This window comes from Phyllostomus discolor, chromosome 6 (assembly GCF_004126475.2).
Source record: "Phyllostomus discolor isolate MPI-MPIP mPhyDis1 chromosome 6, mPhyDis1.pri.v3, whole genome shotgun sequence".
Classification (NCBI taxonomy): Eukaryota; Metazoa; Chordata; class Mammalia; order Chiroptera; family Phyllostomidae; genus Phyllostomus; species Phyllostomus discolor.
The window spans coordinates 54938903-54962534 of NC_040908.2; the positions used below are offsets into that span (position 1 = coordinate 54938903).

Sequence of the window (23632 nt, forward strand, 5' to 3'; positions counted from 1 at the left end):
ACAGTAAATCGGGGCCCTCCCCACTAGGGGGGGGTGGCCATCTCATCCCTACTTCCCCACAGAAACTAGTCTTGTCTCTGTGCATGTTTGTTTTTTTTCTCGCGTGTTTTCGGCGAGCCATCCACAGCGTTCCGTGGTCACTGCTGGCCGGTGACCCATACACAACATAACTATATATTTGCTGTACTATCTTCTTTTATTTCTTTTTTAAAACCTATAGCAGTCAATCATGTTTTCCCACAGGACATACAATATTCTGATTTTATTCCATTTAAATTTTGTTTCTCCCTTGGAGAAAAGAAAGTATATTTTTAAAGTTTATATTTACATACACTGATATCTTCTCTTTTTCTCCACCATCCCCTGTTCCTAGCCACTCAGTTTTTATGAGACACAAATGTATGACAAATTCACAAAATATACAGATAGTTTGAAGAAAAATAAAGCATGACAGCAATAGTTACACAAGATCCACTCTCTGATTGTGTGTGTATGTTCTCTATTTTTGTCATATTGTCATTTCACATTATGTAACAGAGCAGTCTGGCTGTGAGTTGGTAAGCTATACTTTCCAGCAAAAAAAGGGTACTTTTAAAAAATTAATTTCAAAATAGGAAAGAGGGAGAAGCGGAGGGATGAATCACATGGGAGAATGCTGTCAAAATCTGTTACCATAAACATTAATCACTTAGGAAGCAAAGACAGGTAGCAGGTAAAACTCGAGAGAGAATTAATTGGCTTAAACTACAAGAGAAATTAAAGGCTAGGTTTTACTATCTCATGTTTGACAGGATTGTTTAATTGATGAGAATTTTTTTTGTTTATTTTTTCAACTGTGTTCTAAACTCCAAAGAATACAAGACAACTATTATCTTTCTCCTCCAAGTCAGATGAGCATGCTGTCCCTAGGGATTGTGGCTTCTCTGGATTTGAGGAGTCAACTGTGAGAACATCTTTTATTTTTAATATTCCAATTTTAGAAGTAGAGTGATCCAAAATTTGTAAAGGCAAAAGAAGTCATAACTGAAAGACAGATCTGTGCCCCCAAACGATATGGCATTTTCTGAAGTGTTATCCTAAGGACTACCTGTGGCTCTGTTCTGCCACACCATTTCCAGTGGTATACCTCCTCTCAGGCCTGTCAAGAGATCAGCCGATTAACAGAGATGAGCTCTCTTGAGTTAAGAAAGATTTTGAAGTAGCTGATTAGGACAGCAAGCCAAATGAACATAATGGTCAAGCCCGTAATCATTGGTTGAGATACACAGTAAGAGACTAAACAGGGGAAAGTGTTAGCTCACCCACAGTTTCACTTTCCCTATGAAATAGCATTAGATAATGGTCAGGGGCATCAGTGCTGACTTTGGTGTTACTGTTAAAGGAGACCTCAAGCAGAATGCTCCTGCCATTTTTGGTCTTGGGGCTTAAAGGAGGTAAGGGGAAGGAATAGGAATAGAGTGGAGAAAAATGTTTTAAGGATCCCTGATAATGTGATCTGGGCAGAGTTGCCTGAGAAAACCTCTTCAATCGGTCCCTGATAAAGAGGCTTCTAAATGGAAGACCTGGGCTGGGGACTCAGATGTGTTTAAAGAGCCCTGATTCTTTAAACTCAACTGCTTTAAAGTGACTGCAATGCACTGGTTGTACATCAACTCTGGTGTGGGCAGGTAGTTTCCCCTGTGAAGCTCGTCAGATAAAGCCCCTGAAACTGCTGATGTTCAGACCTGAAAAATCAGACATGGAATTTTGGCTTGGAGCCAGACAACTCAGGTCTGTCCAAGTGAATGATGATAGAGACAAGATATTAACAAACTAAGTTGGAAGATTTCAAAATGAGCATAGGTCTCAGTTTGACTTCCTGAATAGATCATGGCAGGGAGTAGGTTTTTATGCAAGGGAATGCTTTATGGGGAAAGAAAGGTCAGTGACAGTCTTCTGGGGAAAATGTAACATTCCACTGAGTAGGAGACAGCTCCCCACTGAGTGACTATGGCTGAATAAGATAAATATTTGTTATCACACCAAGAAGAGCTGTTTAAAGTATGATTTAAAAAAATTAAAGCAATGTGATCTTTCTTAACCTGAAAGATGTTGAGCAAACAATATCCCCATTCTACAACTATAAATATAAACCAGTTGAGCTTGCATTTATTGAATATCAGAAAATAACAGCCTAACATTACACACACAAGCACATTTTCAATTACTTGACAACATGTCAGGTTATGGATGATTCCAGGTGTTGTGTGATGGCTTCATTACGTTCTCAAGGCCCCAGACTCCATTTCATGATCCCTACCGTGTCAGCTGTTCATTTTGATGGGAAATGCTTCAGGATCCTTGGATTAAAGTCAGTGTTCTAGACATCACATCCACAATCAAGTTAAGAAAAAGGGAGGCTGAAGAAGAGTGAGTAGCTTCCTTTTATGTTTGATCTTTAAAAAAATAAAAATATTTTTCCAAAAATCCTCCCCAAAAGACTTCTGCTTACAAGTTTTTGACTAAACTGAGTCACACAACCACTCTTACATGCAAAGTAGGCTGGAAAACCGAGCATCTTTCTCCAGCTTCAACAGGAGATACATCAAGAAAGAAAAACTGGATTACCTGCTCACTTAGCCAGATGAGGCACTCCTGCAGGGCAGTCATAAAATAAGTGCATACCTAAACTGTAGAATACTACAAACCGTTTGAAAATTTACAGTTTTATTTTACTTCTTTGATACTTATGAAAAATGTCTTATTCATTCATCAGCTTTTAAACATATATTAAGCTTTGAAAAAATCAGTGTTACAATAAGTTTAAAGTCAATAACTGAAAATGACATTTTGATACCATAAGACATTTTTTCTTTAGCACACTTATCTGTGTCTTCAGATAAGGTGCTAAAGAAAAAATGTCAAGAAACATCAGATGGTAACAAATAATTATTTAGTACATTTTCCTAATTATAGTTGAAGGAATAAATTATTGCTATTAAAAAACTAAGTATGCTTTTTTAAAAAAGAATCCATTCTTACAATGCAGGCTGTTGTAGCTATGCCTGAAAAAAGTTGTGTTTATGTTCCCATGGCACAGGTAACTTTTTAGACCTGTAACTTTAAAATATATACATCTATTTGTATTTTTTGAGGATAATAAATATAAAAACACATTATTGGATGGATATTTTTGGCCATAGTTGGGGGTAAAATATATTTAAGTTTTGAACACTTAAGACTTTATTTCAAATCTCAACCAAATATAATAATTTCACTATGGAATGCCAGAATTTGGATCTTTGTGAATATCAATATTTTTTATTTAAAAAAATAGTATCTCATTAAGAAACTTTCCTGCCAATATGGTATAATTTTAAGCATACCAATTGTCAGAGAAATTTTATTGGTTATCTACAACTAAAGATAATGCAGATAGTCAACATTTCAGTGGGTATTTTCATGTGACTAATAAAACACTGCAATCTTCAAAAATAGATTATTTTATAAGAATAATTTTATTAATGTCTATGCAGCATCATCCAGCTCAAGCTCTTTGTATAGTATGTCAAAATACTTATTTATTAAGACTGGATTTTTTGTCTCTTTTACAATCAACCAAAATTGTTTCTCATCTCCAAATACCTATATAACTTCCATATCAAAATATGTAAGGACTCTCATATGTAGCTGTTGGGACTGTAAAGGAGAACAAGTACTTGACCACATCTACTAAAGCTGAAAAACATATATCCCATTTCCCTGCAGTTCCATATATAGGCTATACTCTCAACACAAAAGTGTTAAGTATTCACCAAACACACTCAAAAGAACCTTCATAGGAGTTTCATCCTCAGGAAACTCATGTGTGGAATCTAATGAACAAACTGAACTAACCAGCAAAGCAGAGAAAGACTCAGAGAGAGCAAGATGGCAGCTGTGGGTGGGGAGGTGAGGGGGTTGAGGGATGGAGCAAAAAGGAAAAAGCACCCATGGACATGGACACCAGTGAGGTGATTGTGGGGAGAGGGTTAAATGATAATTGAAAAATAGAGTAAACAGTTTTTATTAAAAAAAGCAGAAAAAAGCCCCACAAACAAATAAGAAACAAACAAACAAACAAAAAACCCAGAAATGAATCTCACAGAATTGTGAATAAAAGAGTTCAGATAGAACAGAGCACTTACAGTGTAGTTCCATTTCTGTGAAGGTCAAGTTTATTTTGGGGAAAGAGAATATCATAGTTACTCACAGAGGGTAGAGTTGCAGAGTGCCTAAATGCTAGATGGGGACTCTGGAGTGTTGGCAAGGTTCCACTTACTGAAGTGAATGCTAGTTACCTGAGCCTGTTTTCTTTGCAGATTTTTTGAGTTGAACACATAGAATCAGTGTGAATTAACTGAGTGAAATATTTATGATTTGTGCATAGTCTACATATGTAATACAGGTCAAAGAAAAAGAGGGAGTTTGTTATTGTAAAACCAGCATGAAAGAAAAGAAGGTTAAAAAACAAAACTTCATAAAGATTGCAATAACTAATACATCATTGTTTATATATGTGAAAATTGGGGAAAACAGACAAAACCCCTCCTCAATTTCCCAGCAACAACAAAGCAGTCTCAGATATGGATTTGGATGTAAGTGAATTTCAATCAACACTGAGATAAAATACCAGGACACCACTGAGTCTAATTGGCTTTAACAAAGAGATTTTTTTCTTTCATAAAACTACAATACAAAATTTGGGAACCAGTAATAAGTATGCAGTCTTCAAATAAGAATCTAAAGCATACTACAAAAATCAAAGTTCTATTTTTTGAAATTATTATAATTCTGAGTATATCGGTATTCATAGTCACTCTTCTACATTGAATAATAATTGACACTAGGTCTATAATTGCATTGCTCCAAAAGTGTTCTTGCGACTTAACTGCTGTAAGGACTGTTATTGTGTCACTGCCAAGACTGCATAAACACGTTAGTTTGCCTGTGGATAGCTGATTACATAGTCACCTGACAAAATTTTTAAAGAAAAGTAGACTCCTTATGATATATATAGTTCCTGAGTTCCCTGGTTTTCAGATTCAGTTTGCATCTCCCAGGGATTCTTATCAGAAAATGTGCAGAAAAGAATCATGGTTATTATTTTCTAGACAAAGGCATTACATCATATTTATCTTGTATTTATCTTAATGTTAATGTTCCTGATATTATTTAGGAAGGAGATGGACAGAGTTGTTTGCCCTAGTATAAAATGCCATCAAGATAAGGTAATTCTTATGGTCTTAATTTTTTTTGTCCAAACATTCTCCCTTTGAAATTTTCTAGTTGAAAAATACCCAGATGAATTGATGAAAGGATGGATTATGTAAAGAACTCTAAATTATTAGGAAATACTATGCCACTACTTGCAAAAACGATGTAGAAGTATGAATGTTGATTGGAAAGATGTTCACTATGCATCATATATTAGGAAAATAAATCATTTATATTACTTGATCAACTCTTTGTAAAGGTATGTGTATGCTTATGTTCATTTCAAAAATAATATGAAAGAATACAACCAAAGTTAAAAGCTTGTTGAAAGAAAATAAATATTAAGGATTTGTTTTGGCTATTTGTGTATTATTCAAAAAATAAAAATGACATTAACTTAAATAACTGAGGTAAGTTTTATTTTGTAGATAAAATATAAATATTCCTGGAAGACAATTGAGACTTTATTTGTTCATTATTGAAGTGTATAATTATGTAATATTTATTGTTAGCATAGAGATTATTAGTTTTTGAACTAAAATAAGTAAAGTGGCACATACATCTCTTTAAAAATAAGAAATGAGAAAAATTGCTAGAGGTAATGAAGAAATATAATAATAAAAAGAGGCAAAAGTCTATTTCTCTAAATTCATTGTTATCTATTATAATAAAATTAAAGTTTGCATTTATATATTCATTTCCATTACATTCTTAGAGGGGTAATGTTATGGGCTGAAGTGTGCCTCCCCAAAATTCATGGTAGAGCTTTAACATTCAGTCCCTCAAAATGTGACTGTCTCTGACTCTTGTCCTTATAAAAAGGAAGTTTGAATATACAGAAACACCAGGGGTGCAAGCACACACAGGAAAGACCATGTGAGGACTGAGCAAGAAGACAGCCAAAGAGAGAGTCCTCAGGGAAAATCAAATATGCCCACACCTTTATCTTGAACTTCTGGGCTTCAGAATTGTGAGAAAACAAATTTCTGTTAAGTCACCTAGACTGTGGTATTATGTTATAAGAGCCCTAGGTAACGAATATAGCTTACTTTTAATTATTTTTAAGAGAAAGCCTACTTTCAATTAAAATATAATGAAAATTGATTTTCTGATTAATTTTATCTAACTTGTGGGTGAGAAGATTAGTTGTTACAAATGAACATTTCTTGGTATTTTTCTGGAAAATTGTGATGCCCCTAGCTAAAAGATTATACTTTCTAAGTTCCTCTGGAAACCAGATTAAATTCTGGTAAATAAGAGGTAAATAGATGTGTTATATGAAACTCCGAAGAAGATGGCTTTGAAGGAACTGACCTAACCAGGTATATGATTCATTGACCTTCTTCACTTCCTTCTTCCTGTTACATGAGTACAATTGTAGTGACTGAGTTTAGTAGCTACTTGAGCACAGGAAAACTTAAAAATAAAAGCAATATACTAAGAAGAATGTTATAAATACAAGAGTCCATGTTTCTGGTGACCATTGAAACAGAATTGTACAGAATTGTAAATTTACTGCATAAAATTGATACAAAGAGGAAAACATTCTATTATGTAAAGGTGTTTTAATATGTATTTACACTCAAAAATAATAAATGTGAATAAATGATCTAAACAATCATTTTCTATATTGAAATTTTATTCTATCAATGATACTATTTAAAATATTGTTCTTATTTGATGCTGTTTTATCCAAATAAACTTCCATTACAGATAGAAAAAGTAATAATTTCAACACATACATACACATACATACACACATGTGTACCAACAATGAGCAAGAAATGCCTGTCTTGAATTTTTCTTTATAAAAGTGTATTAGTCTATTTATTACAATTAAAATTTTCTCCAAATACTATTCTTTGTGAATGTAAAATATCTTTGAAGGACATTTTCTAGATTACCTTATAACCAAAAATGTAATAAAGAGACAGAAAAACATTTTGAATATATGAAGAGGTAGATACACATACATACTGTTCAAAATCTACAGGCAATCCTTACTGATTAGGAATATTGAGAGTTTAGGTGAAGTGGTCTTGACTTCTACAGAGATATTGTGTAAAAATTTATATTTATATTTTTCTTAAATTATGGGGTAACATTGGTTAATAAAATTATATAGGTTTCAGGTGTACAATTCTATCATGAATCATCTGTGTATTGTATCGTGTGTTTAACTCTACAAATCAAGTTTCCTTTTATCACAATTTATTCTCCTTTTACCCTCTTCTACCTCTCTTCACTCCCCTTTTCCTCTGGTAGCCATCACACTGTTGATAATGAGTTTTGGGGGGGGGGTTCTGTTTGTTTGTTTTTGTTGTTTAATCCCTTCACTTTTTCACCTGACCAACTATCCCTCTTCCGTCTGACAGCTGTCAGTCTATTGTATCTATGAGTCTGTTTCTAGTTAGTTTGTTAATTTATTTTGATCATTAGATTCCACATATAATTAAAATCATATGGTATTTTTCTTTCTCTGACTGTATAATTTCATTAACATAATACTCTCCAGGTTAATCCATGCTATTGCAAAAAATAAGAGTTCCTTCTCTTTTTAGGGCCATTCCATTACATAATTGTACTATAGCTTTTTTATGCATTCACCTACTGATGGTCCCTTGGGCTGCTTCCAAATCTTGGCTAATGTAAACAATGCTGCAATGAACATAAGTGTGCATACAGGGTCTGGCACAAATGCCCCTTTTGCTTACATAAAAATATTTTATTACAAAATCATAAGCATGTAATTCTATAAAATAACAATAATACACTTAAGCAGAACACATGCCATTTTAGGTGAAATGTTCAAATTGCAATCTCATGTGAGATATTCATGTACCCTACCAACCAACCTCAATGGCATTACTTCTGCTGGACCCTATATATTCTTTCAAATTAGTGCTTCCAGCTTCTTGGGATATATTCCCAGAAGTGAAATTACTGGGCCATAAGGAAGTTCCATTTCTATTTTTTTGAGGTAACTCCATACTGCTTTCCACAGTGGCTACACCAACCTGCATTTAATCTGCCATAATATCTTATTCAAAGTAGATTATATGCATATATACATATAAGACATATAAATGTTTTTATCCAGTAGTAGAGAAGCTGATTGTAGTAAATATATATGTGTATATGTATACATATATATTTCTTATACATGTTTCTTATATATATGTTTCATATATACACATATATATATATACATATATATTTCTGTACATCATTTCCTCACCATAAAATCTTTACTTTTCAGTAACGTTAATCATGCAAGAACAATTCTCAGGCCAGGAGGCTACATGGTGCTAACTCAAGTAAATAAGCTTTGGAAAAGAGCTAGGACTGTTAAAAGCATGGATTTGAAAGTAAGAAAAAGGTCTGTTTAGATCCTGAATCCAGATCATCTGCAACACTAATATGTTTTGTGAATACTTTATGACACTAAAAGTAATATGTTAAAAATTAATAGCAAATATTTTGCTATTAAAGTTAATTATATAATTAACTTTATATAATTTATAATGGTTCTCTATCAGAAATTCAAACTATTCAATAACTAACTTAGGAAACTATGCAACTTTAATATAAGCTGTTATTTGTTTACATTCAATTAAGGTGATAAAGTTTAGTTTTGTTTGGAATTCTAATGCCTGTGTATGCAGTTCCTAAAATTAAGACCTTGATTAGATATGGCATGATAGTAGAACAAAAACCTTAAATAAGAAGTGCTCAAATCTAGGCTCTCTATTCAACAATACTGCCCTGTTCTGCAAAGCATAAATCCATTAGGTAAAATATATCTATGGTTTTAAAAAATGTTAGTGAGCCTGGAAACTTTATTTTGGTATCATTATAATGAAGATATTGACTTCATATGTTAAGGATAAATATGCTCACCTGAAGCTCTCCCCCATTTTCTAGGTACGGTCATCAAGTGTCTGGCAGGTTTGATAGCAAAGCAGTGTCTCTCAGAGGAGAATGCCCTCACGGTCAGTGAGCACAATTGATCCTGTTATCTTCTCTGTGTCCTTCAGCTCTCTGAGGCTTTACATGTTTTATGTTGGTCTAAGTGAGTAATTGATTTGGAGCAGCATTACAGGACTGATCACATCTTCTTAGAATGACCAAGCAAGAGAAGTCGCCCAACATAGCCTAGAAGCAGCTGAGAAAAAGAGTTTTTAAGCATCACTGACCACAAGTGTAAACCCTGGACAAGATTCTGAAATGTGTAACATTGGCTACCTGCAGCATCTATTCAACTCTTTTTGTTCACCCCTCCCTTTTACTAACCCCTTCTTTCCCTTTCATTTTTGCCCTATTAAAAGAGAAAAGAATAGGGAAAAAGAAGTCTGGATGATGTTGTATCTAGAGAGCAATCCAATTTTTAGAAACAAACAAACAAACAAACAACAACAAAAGCCATGTTTCAGATGCAAGATGCTACTTCTAGTTCTGTCCTTGATTAAATAAGTGACTTGGAACTTGCTGACTTGTCCTTGTTTATGTCAGTTTCTCAACTGAAAATCAAGTTGATCTCTATCAGAAGTGCTGAAAGCATCTGCAGAGAACCCTGGTGGTCTCTTGTTGGGAACCTCCCTTCCTGGTATCAGAAGCTGTAACCCTCACCAAGGCTAAGGTTGAGGAAACAACCTTGGAACCGTAAGCCACCAAGGACACAGGCTTATCTCCCTGGCAGGAGCACCACTTCTGCTCCTTTTACTTCATCTATAACTGGCCCCCAATGCTTGGTTGGTTAGCCAATGATGGGTAAGATTCCCCAAAAGGGGAATGACCTCAGACAGGCATGATAACATGGGAGGCCCCCAAAGAAGGACTTGGGGGGGCTACAGCAAAAGGGGATGATGGACCCTTGCCCCTCAGCTTTGACATAGCCTGAGTCCTCATTGTCTGTGAGAAAATCTCCTAATCTCTTGGCTGCCTTACTTCCCTTGCTTTACTTAAACCTGAAACAATGATGGAGGGTGGTGCAGCCCTGTGCTGGAAAGGGCGGGTTTCTCTGATGATCAGGCCTAAGAAGGAATATGTAAAATCCTGTGAAACCTGCTTTGTTTAGAATGCTCTCAATTGAATGATAAGGGTCCAAAGAAGAAGTAAGTTTCTTCCTTAAAGTTTTTTATAGCTCTTTGACCTTGACTCAAAATAGGCCCTCAGACTTCCTTGTTATCTATTGTTTGATTCTTACTTCCTTGCAATGAGTAATGAGCTTTACCTGAATTCTTATGTAAACAAACCCAATAAAAGCCTACTCAGGCTGGGGAACGAGGCGATCTCCCCTAGGGAGCGAGGCCGAGGCGCTTCCCACTAGAGAGAGTGGCCATTTTGCCCCTATTTCCCCACAGGACTTGGTTGTCTCTGTGTATGTTTTTCTCGTGTTTCAATGAGCCATCTGCAGCGTTCCGCAGTCACTGCTGGTCTGTGGCCATGACAGTCTCTGACTCCTCATGGAGCCATTATTGAATAAAACGTCAGGGGTTATTTGTAAAATATAATTTCAGAACAAATTACTATCCACCTCAAAATTGAAGATGGAGTTTTATATCTTAAAGCTCTTTTAAAGTCTGACATATTGAAAATTGGTAGGATTTCAGTGATTCTTAGATTAAATTTTAGGCATGTTCAAGATACTTTAGACCTTCACATTTCCCAGGAGAAACTTTAAATTGGTTATTCACCCAGAAGATGACCAAGAATGGGATAGTTCATCCATGAGGCAAGGAGTTTTTTTCCTAAGGCTTCACAAACTTCACCCCTTTCATTTAAACTATTTTAACACAAATTCCTACTACACATAAATGTACTTATTTAAATTGTCATTTTCCTTCTTGAAGACAATAAGGAAGGGTGACTATTTTTTCAATGTTTGAATAAAGGGTAAGGAAAAAGCTAGAAATGAAAAGAAAAAAACAGTTAATGTTTTAAGCTCACATCACATGAGTGCTTAAAAAAGAGAATACATTTAAAGTTTTTCAGATGAAAGAGATAATTTGGAAATAGGAAAGACTAACAAGAATAATAAAACTTTGGGTAAAAGTTGGGTTTTTGAAAGAAAATACAAACACATTCTGCTATGAAGAAAAAACATGCTACACTCCTCACTCCTACATTTTAATATCTCTTGACCAGAGGTCGGCAAACCGTCTTGAATTCAGTTGTGCGGCATGGTTGTTAAACATAATGTGCTTTGTCGACATAACTTCATTTGCATTATTGTATAGCTATTGACAATATTGTCATCATGTCTTGGCAATGGAACATTTTTCAACAAGTAAAAGTCAAATATAAGTTTAGGGTAATACTAATGTTTCATTTCACTTTAATTTTATCACTTAAATTATAATATACATTTTTATTAGGATATTGTCTCCAATGCTTTCCAATAAAACTGGGAATAATTTTCTGTGTGTGAATTTCATTTGGAAATATTTCAGGAACATACAAGTAAGTTCAAGTTTGACTTTTATTTTCTTTGTTTATTTTTTAGTTTTTCTTTCTTTTTTTATACTAGAAATAGAAAAGTAAACACTGTTAGGTCTGTCTACTTATGAGGATAGTCAAAAGTTCTTATAAAAAAAGCAGAAGCTAAATCCTGGCCCTGAGTTTAACAAATTTAGTTAGGTGCAATAAGTCCAATTGCAGACTGACAGTCCATGTGCAACCACTTAGTGGATGATAAAAGCAGTAAGCCAATGGTAACAGGTAACAGAATTTGTGTTTGCCCATCATTAGGTGATTGTCACTCAATTACTTCTTATATTAAAAATTAAATTAAATTACATTGCATACTTTGTAGCCTATGTTTTAGAAATTAAAAGGTTATGATAAAAAAATTTTCTAGTAAAAAGTATACTTCATGTGTTTTCTGTCTTCAATTCACAAATTACCATTCCAAATTAAATAGTAACTGGTTGTCAGCATAAATAATTTATCCCCCAACTCTTATGAACAAAAAGTCAATAATACCTGTTTTTTCTTGTGTTTTGTCTGAGTATAACTCCTTTTTACTAACCAAGGCAAAATACATGTGCCTTTTCTTGAAAACTTGTACCTTAAGTGTTGATAATGATATGATGTTTACCTATAAATCTCAAGAGACTCACTAAAAAGAACTATTAGCACCAACAAATAAAGTGAGCTGTCATTAAAGAAACATCATTAATTTTTAAACAATATTTCTTATCTGTTTGATCAACACCATTAAATGTCAAGGTGTTACAGGGTGCAGCCAAGAGGGGGGCCCAAATAGGCATTTGAAATGCGGTCCAGAACTTAAGGTGTCCAGGAGATTTTAAGATGTCTCCATCCCCCACCCCAGGGTGTGGGTTGGGGGAAGGGACAAATGAAGCAGGGCCATTGAGAGCTGTTTTGCATAGCAACAGCCTTGCAGCTAACCTCTGGGTTGGTCATTTAACATATCTATAGCCTTTGGCTGGTTGCATAGATATGTTAAGTAGCTGTGATCAGCTCTAAGACAGGGGAACAGAAGTAACTTCCCCACCCAGAAGTAACTTCCCCACCTAGATGTAACTGGGGGGGGCGGGTCCCCTGAGTTACAGCACCTGCGTGGGAGCTCAGAGAAGATTGGCTCCAGGACCTGGGGCCACACCTCCCCAGACTCATGATGGCAGCCCAGTAAAGCTGGAAGGACACCAGTTCTGGCATGTGAAGCCGAGTGTGGGAGGAGTCGGAAATGAGGCTGCAGAGGAAAATTGGCCGCGGGGATTTAAAACCCAGATTTGGCGGCCATTGAAAGGAGAACCATGAGCAGCCCTGAGGAGGAGAGCCATGCACAGCCCTGAGGAGGAGAACCATGCTGCTTTAGGGAGGAGAGAACCATGTGGCAGCCCTGAGGAGAGAACCATGCTGCTTTAGGAAAGAGAGAACCATGCTGCTTTGAGAAGGAGAACCTTGAACAGCCCTGGAGACGAAGAGAACCATGCTGCTTTAGAGAGGAGAACCATGCTGCTTTAGGAAGGAGAAGCATGCGGACTTGACGGAGTGGAGACTCCTGCAGCCCTGAGAGAGGGAACCACGCGGCAGCCCTGAGGGAGAGAACCACGCGTCTTTAGCAGAATGGAGACTCCTGCATCCCAGAGAGAGAGGGAACCACGTGGCCTGGCAGAGTGGGGACCCCCACAGCTTTAGAAGGGGGAACCACCACCTGGTTTTAGCAGAGATCCCAGCGACTCAGCTGAGGGTGCTGGGAACCCAGGGAGGTCTCCCAGTCGAGATTGAGTACTAACTGGGAAGAACCAGAGGACTGCCTGAGCCATGGACTTCTATTTCCTTTCTTTAGATACGGTACTCTGGACTGGGCAAAGGGGGAAGGAAGGAAGGACTGTGTGTTTGTGGGTGTTTTTAGGGACTTTGGGATTTTGGTAAAGACATTAGGTCACTACTTTAAGTTAGTATAGCATTAAATAAACATTTCCTTTCCTTTTCACAAATCTCTGGCATTGAGAGACGTCTTTCCTCTGGCGGTGGACATAACGGACCCGGGGCCTTCTTTCAATAATAGTATATCATCCCAGGCCCCCCTTGTTGTGTTCTGTAACAAAGACAGTACAGAAACAGGCACTCTCAATCATAGGACAATTGGATAATTTCTAACATGCATTTACTTTTGTCCTAGAAATGTATTTTTCACACATATGGACAACATGCAGAATTTTACTTATTGTCTTATTTTAATTGAAAAATACTTAGGAGACTATTTGAATAGAAAAAGATACATCTATTTTTTGGAGTATTTTACAGACAAATAAGTAAAACTACATATGCACATAGGTTGATTTCTAAGATATACTATTGAATAAAAAAGCAAGGTACCAAAAACTGTATATGTATTTGTATCTGCTAATTCTTAAAAATAAAGACAAGAATGGTACCATAAATGATTAGTCATGGGGAGAAAACTTCTTTAAATAGATAATTTTATCATTGTGAATTTGAAACTTGTGCATAATTTATTCATCCAAAAATAAAGTTAATTTATAAAGGTTAATAAAAATTAAATTTAAAAATGAATACAAACTAAAATTCAAGTGACTTATGTAATGACTTTGTATCATTTGTAGGGTATATTCTAAGACCTAAAAGAACTATAATCTTGAACTTTATTTGGTAAGACTCTTGGTAGAGATACAAATATAATAATTATAAAAACATTATTTATAATAAAGCACATACATATACTGATTTTATTGGATACAGTTTTCTCAGTGTAGAAGGTCAAAGGCCTGAATATGTAATGGGAAAATGTGAGGAAGTGTCCTGTGATGTTGATTTGAATTGGAGGTGACAGAGTGAACATATGATTTTAAATGTTTTATTTCCTACCTCTGCTCACTGAAAAGACCCAGAGTCACACTGGTGGCTCAGTGTTGGGAACTGCCCTCCCTGGTTTCAGAAGCTGTAATTCCCTCATGGCTAAGGATGAGTATATGACCTTGGGACTATAAACTGCTTATTAGACAAAGCTTACCTTCCTTGTAGGGGCACCACCTCTGCCCCCTTTCTCTTCACCCTGCTTGATCCCAAGTGGTTGACTGGTTAGCCAATGATGGGTAAGGTTCCTCAAGAGAGAGACAACCTAAGACAGGCATGGTCATAAAGAGGCCCTCAGGGAAGGACTAAAGGGGCTGTAGAAAATGGGGGTGGTGGACCCTCACTTCTCAGCTTTGACATAGCCTGAGTCTTCATTCTGTCTGTGACAAGTCTCCTAATCTCTTGGCTGTCTTACTTCCCTTGCCTGACTTAAGCCTGAAACAATGCAAGAGGTGGGTGTGGCCCTGTGCTGGAAAGGGCAGGTTCCCTAAGGCAATAAGGCCTAAGAAAGAATGCATAAAATCCTGTGAAACCTACTTTGCTAATACCCTCAATTTAAATAAGGGTCCAAGCAGGAAGTGAGTTTGTTCCCCAAAATTTTATGTCCTTTTAACTATCTGACCCTGACTTGGAATAAGCCCTCAGAGTTCTTTGAATGTTATCTATTGTTTAATCATTTCTGCCGGATAATGATTGATGAGTTTTACTACATGCCCTGTATTTTTGTGAAAATTGAACCCAATAAAAGCTTGTCAAGGCAAGGGTCGAGGTGCTCTCTTCTTGAGAGAGTGGCCAAGGTGCTCTGAGGCGCTCTCCCCTTGAGAGAGAAGCCATGCCATCCCTTTTCCTACACAGGACTCGGTAGTCTGTGTGAATTTGTCTCATCTCATTCATGATGCTGTGGACCCCAGGAGCCAGGATCCATGTCAGCTCAGTAGCAGTGAACACATCTAACATGCCTAGACGTTATATTCTAAATCCCATTCCCCATTATAAAAGATATGGGTTCTTCTTAAGGAAATGATGGATACCTGAATTGAGATGAGTGTAATATCACCCTAGCATAACTTTTTGTGTCAACAAGCAAGAATGTGCCTGGCAACTAATGGAATTATACCAAAAACAAACAAACAAAAAAGATAGCTTGAAGGGACTTTCATTGAATAAATTTTGAGCATCAAAAAGAAACATGCTGATAATGATTATGATGTCATCTAAAGCAAATAGCAAAGTAATACTTAATATTTAGTGATTCCCAAAATTAGAAAGGAAGCTGAGGTAGGAGGGAAAAGCTCTTCTCTATAGAAGTCATCTATTATAAAAAGATTATTTAAATCAGAAAAATTAAGATTTCATAATCACTAGTATAATAATTGATATAGTCAAATCACTAGCAGATTCAAAAATGCTCAAATATTTTGAAAAATTATTGGTTAACAAGATTTTCCAAGAGGTTCAAATTTTCACACAACAGATTTTTTTAATTACAAGAAAAAATATTACAATAGTGATATGGTAAAAAAAAAAACAAGTAAAACAAATAACCAAACTCAGTGTCACCAACATTGATCAAACAGAAATTATGTGATTTCTGATATGCAATAGGAAGAATATAGCATCAACTCTGCAGTACACTTGCAGAAATGTTAAAGTTGTACCTACTACTAAAAATCCAATAATAAAATCCCAAATTATAATTCTTTTATAATTTTATAAGTAATCAGTCTACATATACATATTTAAATTAAAGAAGAAAGGGGAAGGGGCAATTCTAGGAACATGAAAACAGGACTCATGGGCATAGGCAATGGGGTGGAGACTGACTGTGGGGAGTGAGGCAGGAGAGGGCAATGGGGAAAAAGGTGAGACAACTGTTATTGAACGACAATAAAAAATAATAAAAATTAAACTATTCAAGAGTAAAAAGAGATTAAAGGATAACAAAAAGACATAATAACCAAGTGCATTACATTATTCTTGATTGCATCATAAATAATTTTAAAAGGGTACTCTAGACAATTAAACTTTGTAATAGGGTCTCTATATTGAAATAATAATAAATATTTGGTTATAGTGATACAGAGTGATATACTTGTATGTCTTTGCTTTATGTGATATCTTCTAAAATATATTGAATTTTAAATCTGAAAACTTATTTCACTCTTAAAACTAGAAAATAAATTTTAAGCTGACAATTAGAATATCTAATTAAAATATTTGTGTAACAAATAAAAATAAAACATGCCATGATATAAATCAACAGAAAAAATTATAAGAGCTACGTGGCAAAAGCTTAAAAATTCTCCAGTGGAATAAATAAAAGAGTCTCTGTCTTGCAGATATTCCAGGATATAAAACTGTAAATCTTAGCATTGTTCAAATGTCATATCTGTCTCAATTAAGATGAACTTATATTATATTTATAAATTTACAACCTTAATGAGATTATTGTTTTGCACACACATATATACACATGTAGAGATTAAAATATTTTATTTGCAAAGTAGAATAAATGTTAATATAGGTATTTGATTTATAATTTTCTGAGTGAAAGAAAACAAAGTGGTTATAGGTGCCTTAAGCAAAGAAAAGTAATTTATTTATAGAACTAAAGTTTTGAACAGTCGTATCTTAGAACACCCTGGAAATAGGGGAGCTGTAGGCTACTCAATTTCCAGGAGCTCTTGCACTTTCTTTCCTAAAAGTTAAAATTATAACGAATTAAAGCTTTGGGCATGGTAATATTTGTGAAATTAGGATCCTTCCTCTTTTGAAAACCTAACAGAAGAAACAAAAATACATTTCAAACAAACCAAAAAATTATTATTTTTTAAAACATTTTTTAAGATTTTTTAAAAGATTTTATTTATTTATTTTTAGAGAGGGAAGGGAGAGAGAAAGAGAGAGAGAGAAACCTCAGTGTGCAGTTGCTGGGGTCCATGGCCTGCAACATAGGCATGTGCCTGACTGGGAATCGAACCTGCGATGCTTTGGTTCACAGTCACACTCAATCCACTGAGCTATGCCAGCCAGGGCCAAAAAATTATTTTATCTCACTGAAAATGGCAAAATTAAGTAAGGATTGCCAAATTTTATGTGACTGGCTAAAGGCCTCAACTAGTTTACAAAAAAACCAAAAAACAAAAAACAGAAGCAAACAAAAAAAGAAAAAACAGCAGAAATTCTTGAAAGAACAGCAGCAATTATCCAGAAAATGACAGAAAAATTCCACTTTCTTTATGGAGAGAGATTGCATTGTAGAACAGAATCAATATCCCACACATGCAAGGTGGCTGTAGGATTTCCTGTGAGAATATCTCTTGGACTCTAATGAAGAAGCAGAAGAATTAGAAATAACCAGGTCAATAATATTTGCAGGAAACAATGATCTCAGTCACAAACTAAAAAGCCTTTGTGAAATGTGTTCTACAAATACTCTAGACCAAATCAGAGAGTAATGTTTACTGTATAAAACATGTTCAGGAGTTGCACCAGCAGAGTACTATCACTAAATAATATAACTCTAATTAAAGAGTCTATAAAAAGCGCAAGTACCAATATGTAAAAATCAATTATCAGAAAAAAAGATGTAACATGTAATACACATTTTAACAACTTTTTCACAATTAATTAAAATCAGTCATTATAAAGTAATTCTCCCATGTTAGAACAGTACAAATTAGTTATGAATGCAACATGGAATATATGGTAAAACTAGGAAATATGAGATAGCTAGCCAAGTTCAATAAGAAAGTAAAAAATTCAAAGAAACATCATGGAAATGAAAATGGAAAGAAGTAGAGGACAGTGTGGAAGAAATAGTTAAGATATAAAGTGTATAGAAATTAGCAAATAAAAGTCAAAAATACACATTTTTATTTTTTGCATTATTTATTTTTTAATTTAATCTTAGTTGTATTTTTCCACTACCATTTAGTCCCCTTATATCTTCCTCTTCACAACAATCACTACATTGTTGCTCATGTCTATGAGTCCTTTTTCCTTTTTTTAGAAAAAGATTTTGTTGTTTATTTTAGACAGGAAAAGGGAGGGAGAAAGAAAGGGAGAGAAACATCAATATGTGGTTGCCTTTCACACCTCCTACTGGAGACCCGGCCTGAAACCCAGGCATGTGCCCTGACTGGGAATTGAATTGGTCGCCCTTTGGTTTGCAGGGCAGTGCTCAATCCATTGAGCCGCACCAGCCAAGGCCCCCCTTCCTTTTCACTCAGTCCCTCCACCCACTCACCTCCCCCTGCCAGCTGTCATCCAAAAGACCAAGGAAATAAATCTATATATAACACATGTGTAAAGTAGATCAAATGGATATATAAATGTGCTTAATAGGATAGTAGCTATGCTTAATTAGAGCACATGGATAAGAAAGTTAACCAATAAAATATAAAAAAAGCATATAATTTGAGAATGCTTTCAGTAAATGAAAAAAAAAACTACATATGCAGACACCATATGCAAAGCATAGCACACACAAAATAGCCAAAACCACAATATATTTATTAAAATATAAAGATTTCTTCTATGGCCAGGAAAAAGATATCAAGTAACTTATAAGAAGGAAAGTAAATCTTGCCTCAGGTTTAAAAACATCATGAACTAAAAATGTTATATTAAGCCAATCTTTCTTCAAGTATAAAAGCTATGGAAAAACCATTTTGGATGTGTAAGAGTTCTAGGAATATTTTTCCTTTGGTGAACTATGTCCAGAAGCTAAAACATTTAACCTTAGACCAAACCAAATACTGTTATTAAGGTAAAAATAGAATGCCCTAATAACAATAAAATAATTAAATTCTGAAAATGGGGAGAGTGAAAAGGAAAGAAAATAGAAGGTGATTTTTTTCCTTTTGCCTTATTTGCTGTATTTGTGAATTGAAGGAACTATTTTTTTTCTTACAAATCAAATAATAAAGCAGACAGGTCTACAAATAATTCTTGTATTTTTTAAAAAAATGGACAACATGAAGTTGTTCAATCAATTGTTTTATGTATATACAGTAGATAAAGTTTGGTAAAGTTGTTCAGCCCTTACATATCTTCACTGAGTTTTTGTTATTGTGTTTTTCTTTTTATTTGATAAGTTTCTGGAAGAACGATTATAAAAATATTCAAATTCACTCATTTGCATGTGGGAATCTAATTGTTGCAGTACTATGTGTTGAAGAAATTTTTTTGTTTCCACGATGGGTCATGGCATCAATGTTGAAAACAAGTTAGTAGCAGAAGTGTGTGTTTATTTCTGGACTCTCATTTCAATTTTATTGGAAAGTCTAATTCTTACAGTTTTATCATGATTGTTTTGAATACTCAGGCCCCTTGCAATTCTGTATAAATTTGAGGATTGACTTACCTTTCTGAAAGTAAAAGTTGTTGAAATTTTGATAAGGATTACATTGATTCTTTTTAAAATTTATTTTATCATATTTTTCAATTACCATGTATCCCCCTAATAGCATCTTCCACCTCCATCTACCACCTTCCTTCCTGCAGTCACCACCCTGTTATCCATGCCCATGAGTCCTTTTTCCTCTTTGCTCAGTCCCTCCACCCTCTAACCTTCGCTCACATACCTGTCATCCTGCTCTCTATCTGCGAGTCTGTCTCTATTTTGCTTGTTAGTTCATATTGTTCATTAGATTCCAAAAAGAGTGGAATCATGTGGTATTTTTTTTTCTTTTACTGGCTTATTTTACTTAGCTTAATACTCTCCAGGTCCATCCATGTTATCACAAAGGATAAATCTTTTTTATGGCCAAGTAGTTTTCCATTGTGTAAACTCACCATATTTCTTTTATCCATTCACCTGCTGATGGACATGTGGGCTGCTTCCATAGCTTGGTGATTGTAAATAATGCTGCAATGAACATAAGGGTGCTTATATTCTTTTGAATCAGTGTTTTGGATTTCTTCAGATAAATTCCTAGAAGTGGAATCACTGGGTCATAAGGCAGTTTCATTTTTAACTTTTGAGGTATCTCCATGCTGCTTTCCACAGTGGCTGAAGGAGTTTGTATTCCTATGCATGCAAAAAGGTTCCCCTTTCTCCACATCCTCGCTGATGCAGACTCTGGCCAGCGGGGTCCATATGTTGTGGATGAGAAGAACAAATTCACAAGGACTATAGAAGTCCTGTGGAGAAAAAGGGACAGCGGGGACACTCTGAGAGAGAGAGTGCCCTGACCCTTGCCTGGACAAGCTTTTATTGCTTTCTGGGAGCATTATCTCAAGGAAGGTCTTCATTCATCATTGTCAGGCAGTAATGATCAAACAATAGAAAACATTCATAGAACTATGAGGGCTTATTCTGAGTCAAGGTTAGTTAGCTAAAGGGCCATAAAACTTTGGGAAACAAACTCATTTCATGCTTGGACCCTTGTCAGAAAATTGAGGACATTCTTAGCAAAGCAGTTTTCACAGGATTTTATGCATTCTTTCTTAGGCCTGATCACCCTGGGGAACTGCCCATTCCTGCCCAGGGTTGTACCACCCTCCAGCATTGTTTCAGACTCAAATCAGGCAGAGGAAGTAAGGCAACCAAGAGATTAGCAGATTTCTTGCAGACAGAAAGAGGACTCAGGCTATGTCAAAGCCAAGGGATGAGGTCCATTGCCCCCTTTTTAATAGCCCCCCAAGTCCTTCCCCTAAGGCCCCCCTTCTTGACCCTGCCTGTCTCAGGTCATCCCTCCCCTGAGGAATCTTACCCATCATTGGCTAACTGGTCATTCGCTCGCGGCCAAGCAGGGTGAAATGAGGACAGAGGCAGCACCCCTACGAGGAAGATAAGCTTTGTCTCCTTAGTGGCTTATGGTCCCAAGGTTTTTCACTCAGTCTTGGCCATGGGGGGGCAGTTACAGCTTCTGAAATCAGGCAGGGCGGTTCCTGACACCTCACCAGCACTTGTTGTTTGCTGATTTGTTGATGATAGTCATTCTGATCAGTGTGAGGTGGATTACATTGATTCTGTAGATAGTGTTTGATAGTATTGCTATCTTAACAATTAAGTCTTCCAATACATTAGTTTGATGTGTTTTCATTTATTTAGGTGCTTTTAAAATTTATTTCAGCAAGGTTTTGTAGTTTTCAGTGTACAAGTCTTTCACCTTCTCTGTTAAATTTATTTCATAAGAATTTGATTCATTTTTTTTTTTTTATATTTCAGGTGAATGCTAAGCACATCTTTAAGCTAAACTTTATTTATTTAAAATACCTTTTAATTTTATTGTTGTTCAAGTACAGCTTTCTGGCTTTTCCCTCTCCCTCTTCCCACCTCCCCAGCCATCCCCCCTCCCTCGCCTGTTTCCACCCCCTTTGTTTTTATCCATGTGTCCTTTATAGTTGTTCCTGTAAACCCTTCACCCCCTCCCCCCCATTATCCCCTCCCATCTCTCCTCTGGTTACTGTCAGTTTGCTCTTCATTTCAATGTCTTTGGTTATATTTTGCTTGCTTCTTTGTTTTGTTGATTAAGTTCCAGTTAAAGGTAAGATCATGTGGTTTTGGAGATTATTAACTATTAGCATGTAAAAACAAAATGATTTTTTGTGTGAAATATTTAATTCCTTCCATTTTCCTTCTTTATTCCATAATTTAGAAATCATTTAATCATAATAGTTACTTGAGAGATAACAACATGTAATCATAAATTACAAAATTTAATGATAGGTGATATTTTCAATTTCTTCCTGAATCATTTAGATACCTAAAAATATTTAATTCTACACACCTCTATTTAAGTTAAATATATTCTGTACTATTTTATGTATGTTTCCTTAAGACTTAATTATGCTTTTTAGTCTTTTCTTTAGTCTGGGATTGTTGGTTACAATCTATTTCACTTTTCAATTTGTCGGAATCAGTTTTGTTCAGCCTTCGTTTCTGAAAACTACTTTGATTAGGCACAGTGTTGTAAATTTGCACTTATACTCTTTTTTTTTAAATTTTATTTATTTATTTTTAGAGACGGAAGGGAGGGAGGGAGGGAGGAAGAGACAGAGAGACAGAGAGAGAGAGAGAAACATCAATGTGCGGTTGCTGGAGGTTATAGCCTGCAACCCAGGAATGTACCCTTGCTGGGAATCGAACCTGGGACACTTTGGTTCCCAGCCTGTGCTCAATCCACTGAGCTATGCCAGCCAGGGCTATACCCTTTAAATACATATAACATATTACATTTCCTTTAGCATTCATTCATTATTTTCATAGATTAGTGCATTTAAATTGTTTTTTGATATTGTTTCATATTTTTAATTTTTTTAGCTTTATTGAGGTATGATTGACAAAATTGTGTTTGTATTTACATATTTTGTACAACATGATGCTTTGCCAAGTATAATGTGATGATTTAATAAATGTACACATTGTGAAATTATTATTACACACCCATCACCACACATGGTTATCTTTTTCCATTAAATTGTGTTTTTTAGATACATTTCTCTCTCTCTCTCTTTCTCTCTCTCATATCTTTAGCTATTTTCATGTTTCTCTTTATTTTGATTTTATTTTATTATGTGGGATTTAGGTGCAATATATATTTTAAATACTCTGTCAATAGTTTTTTCAAATGCTTGAAATATTCCTAATTATCTAATATAATACTATAATCTGTTTTTTCTTTTCTTTTTTTTTTTTTTACTGTTCCTTAACTCTGTCCAGCAACAGAAGAATGGTACTATGTCATCTGTGCATGGGAAAGAGCCAGGAATCCTTTTGCACTACAGTGTAACTTAGAATGGGGACAATTCCCATCCATCAGTTTATATATAGTGCTGCAATAATCTGCTTATTGGTCTATTGTTTCTTTTGATATGTGTAATATCTTTTATTTTCTTGAACCTAATTAACCTAAATATTTTAATATGTAATGTTAAAATGCATAAACATCTGTAATTTATTTGAGTCTTATTTTTTCTAATTTTTTGTTCCTGTATAGTTCAGTGTATAATTATTATCTTTGAATTCAATTGCGTTAAAAATATTGTTTGTGGGAATTATTGAGATTTAGTGCAATGATATTTTTCTTCAGAGAAAATT

At 35.1% G+C, this 23632-nt stretch overlaps 1 non-coding gene across 1 annotated transcript; it reads right to left on the bottom strand.

The window, feature by feature from the left end:
* Positions 1–23231: 23231 nt before the first annotated feature.
* LOC114501171 lies at positions 23232–23369 on the bottom strand. The gene has a single exon (XR_003684932.1). It is a non-coding gene; the product is annotated as a small nucleolar RNA SNORA46 (small nucleolar RNA).
* Between the last annotated feature and the right edge of the window lie 263 nt (positions 23370–23632).